Source organism: Chelonoidis abingdonii, chromosome 13, assembly GCF_003597395.2.
Source record: "Chelonoidis abingdonii isolate Lonesome George chromosome 13, CheloAbing_2.0, whole genome shotgun sequence".
Classification (NCBI taxonomy): Eukaryota; Metazoa; Chordata; order Testudines; family Testudinidae; genus Chelonoidis; species Chelonoidis abingdonii.
The window spans coordinates 24,687,952-24,691,839 of record NC_133781.1 but is presented as its reverse complement, the minus strand read 5'-3'; positions in this window follow the sequence as shown (position 1 = coordinate 24,691,839).

The window sequence follows — 3,888 nt, the reverse complement described above, 5'->3', positions numbered from 1 at the left end:
AGGGCAATGGTGTCAATGGGCACCATGGTCGCAGATCCCTGCCCAGGCAAGACCCCATTCGGTGGCCGGAGCGTCTCAGGCTCCTTCAGCCTCCCTCCATGACAGGGAGAAATCAACAGGTCCCGAGCCAACAGCACTGCGCCTGGACTCTGACCTGGGGATCAACCCACTGGTACCATCTGACGCCCTAGGTTCCGTGCCGGTCCCCTCGCCAGTGCCGGAGGATACCATAGCAGCACCGCCGCCTGTCCCATAAGAGGACTTCAGGGTTCAGCAATAGCTCCTTAAGCGAGCAGTGTCCAGTCTCCAGCTCCAGGCTGAGGAGATGGAGGAGCTGTCTGACTCTCTCTTTAATGTACTGTCATCCTCAGCACCGGCCTGTGTGGCCCTACTTGCCCACCAGGGGATAGCCAATATCTCGACTGCCCTGTGGCAAACCTCAGCTTCCTTGGCTCCCATCTCCAAGAAAGCAGACAGGAACCCTTTGCCGGTTAAGGGCCACGAATACCTGTACTCCCACCCAGTGCTAGGGTGACCAGACAGCAAGTGTGAAAAATCAGGACAGGGGGTGGGCAGTTATAGGAGTCTATATATAAAAAAAAAAAAAAAAAAAACCCAAAATTGGGACTGTCCCTATAAAATCAGGACATATGATCACCCTACCCAGCACCTAACTCCCTAGTGGTAGAGTCAGTTAATCACCGGCAACGTCACGCTCAGCCTGCACCCACCCCTAAGGACAAAGATGCCAGGAGACTGGATACGTTTGGCAGGAAAGTTTATTCCTCAGTGAGTTTCCAGCTCAGGGTGGCCAATCACCAAGCCCTTTATGGGGGTCCCTACCAAAGTTCGAACCTCTCCAGGACATATGTAGAGCTGCCACATGGTCCTCTGTCTACACCTTTTCACATTATATGATCATCTCCCAAGCACGTGACTATGCTGGGTTTGGTAGGGTGGTACTGCGTCCTAGAAACCCGTAAACTCCTACCCACCTCCATCAGATGTAGCTTGGAGTCACCTACTGTGAAATACACATGAGCACTCACTCGAAGAAGAAAGGATAGTTACCTATTCCATAACTGGCGTTCTTCGAGATGTGTTGGTCAGGTGTATTCCAAATCCTGCCCTCCTTCTCCTCTATCAGAGTTGTCTGGCAAGAAGGAAGTGAGGGTGGGGGAAGTGCGCAACTCCCCTTATAGCACGACATAGAGGTGCCACTTCAGGGGTCACAGCAGTGCTTCCCTCCTACGGGTACTGCTAAGGGAAAAACTTCCAGCATCGGTGCATGTGGCGAGCACGCACACCTACTGTGGAATACACCTGAGCAACACATCTCAAAGAACGCCAGTTACAGAACAGGTAACTGTCCCTTCTTATAAAGGGATATCAAGGTATCTTTAATAATTTAAATGAGAATACTTAACAGACAGCGGTCACAGTGCTTTACAAACCTCAATTAAACCTCCTTTCACTCTAAAAGTTTGTACTATCATGACTACTTTACAGATGAATAAACAGAGGTGAAGAGAGGGTGAAGCTAATAATTTCAGGAGTGGCCTCTGGTTTTGGGTGGCTGATTTTTGGGATGATGAGTCTGAGATACCTTGAGCCTGCTTTTCCACAGTATTTTTCACTCACAGGTCCCACTGAGTTCAATGGAAGTTATGAGCACTCAGCCTTTCTGCAATTTAGACTCAGGTGTGTCTCATGTTGGGCATCCAGATCATATGGCTGCTTTTGAAACTGTTGAACTAAGAGACTTGGTCAAGGTTATGCAGGGCTGATCCTGCTCCTGCTCCCACTGAAGTTATTGAGCCTAATCCCCATCTCAGTACACAGGTTATATCATGTTCAGTAGAGTTACTCTTGATTTCCATTGGTTTAAGTTAAAGAAGAAACTCATCCACTAATTTCAATGGGAGCCCATAGGGAGGCAGAATCAGGAATGACTTCTAGTCCTATGTCACTAGACCATCTCTTGAAATATGACATTGGTTTCCACAGTAATTTTCCCCTCTGTGTTCATACATCCTGGTTGGTTACTGTAAGATTGCATACAAGTGCTATGCAAAAAAACAGTACTGACGCATAGGTTCTGAAAAACAGCACCCCACCCAGGGGTAGAGAAGTTTGATGACTTCACCTGGGCCACAAAGCTGGGACTAGAACTCAGAAGTCTTGGGCCAACTAGGTTACATGGGGGTTATACTGGTATAAATGAGAGCAGATCTTTTTTTCTTTGACTCCCAGTCACCTGCTCTAAACACTACTCCAATGTCTTCTCACTTCAAATTAATATTGCATTTGTTTCTTTCAGACAGGGATTTTTAGCCTTTGGCTATCCATAAGATATTATGATGCATCTGGTTCGCCTGTTTCAATGCCTATCCACTCTTTAATAAGTTTTGCATGTCTTACTTTTATAAAGTAACATGACACTGCCATCCAGCAGGACATAATTAGGGAACAAAATAGCTGAAGGAATAAATGAAATGTTTGTGCCTCAATTACTAATCTGCTATGGTTGGAGTTACAGAATTTATCTAAATGACTAACCACTGGAAAATTCTGTCGTGTGTGTGTGGGGGAGGGGGGTGTCCTCCTTTTTTTTTTTTTTTTTTTTTTTGCAGCCACGGTTGCAGTCATTTCCCTTCAGAGACTCATCATTTCCCAAAACGCATCCTGTCTGAGAGGGTGATGGTATCTGACACTGCAAGCTACTGTCCCCTTTTCAGCAGCTGGTGGAGGGGTGGAGACATCCTTCCTATTTTCTTCTGCTGAGATGGAGCTCCATCTTGCTCTCCAGCCTGAGAAATTGATTGAATCTTGACCTTTTACGCAAGCATTGTCTCTACATGTCAGAGGAAATCTTAATGAGAAGCAGAGCTTCTGTTTAGACACTTCTGGTCATTATGTTGCTGCAATGAAGAAATTGTCCAGTAAGATGTCAGATCTATGGCCCACAGACCTGATACAACCGAGATGAAGTACTTATCTGGGCATACACATCTGATCCACTGTACTGCTCAACAAACAGAACAGGGCCTGGGCCAGCCGTGGGTTTTTAATTGCAGTATAGACATCCCTAAAAGAGAGCCTGACAAATGGCTACACTAGAGAGCTTACATTAGCTGCTCTAAGGAGATGGGAGAGAGCTCTCATCTGACTTAATTAATCCACCCCCAACAAGTGGCAGAAGCTACGTCTGTGGGAGAAGCTCTCCTGCCAGCATAGCACTGTCCACATTGGTGCTTATTCACACCCCTGAGCGAAGTAAGTGGTAGTGTAGACATAGCCAAAGTGGAAAAAGGACATGGTTCTGGCCAGAGGGACAATGGCCATTGGAAGCAAAGATGTCTATGGAGAGGGCCTTGATTGAGAGAGGTCATAAGAGAACAGCATTCTCAGTGGGCTCCAGGAAGTCATAATCTAAGGAAATAAACCTGGTTCCTTGAGGATTAAGATACTATTCAGTGTGACTGAAAATGGCAGAATCAGGCCTTATTTTATTTCATTATCTCTCCCAGACAGTGAAGCAACACAAGCACTTGTTCCAAACCCATCATCATTTCTAGACCCTCCTTTCTTGACTTTGCAGTGCTCTCAATGGGGGTCTATGCCTGAAGAATCCCCACAGACCAATAGGTATTGTTTGCTGAACTTTTACTGCATGTTTCAACATAGTAAGGATATGCTCTGAAATAATATTATGTTCTTCTTCGAGTGCTTGCTCATATTCATTCCAAGTAGGTGTGCGCGCGCCACGTGCACGTTCGTCGGAAGAATTTTCCCCTAGCAACACCCGGCGGGTCGGCAGGCGCCCCCTGGCGTGGCGCCTTTGCGGCACCGTATATATGCCCCTGCCGACCCGGCCGCTCCTCAGTT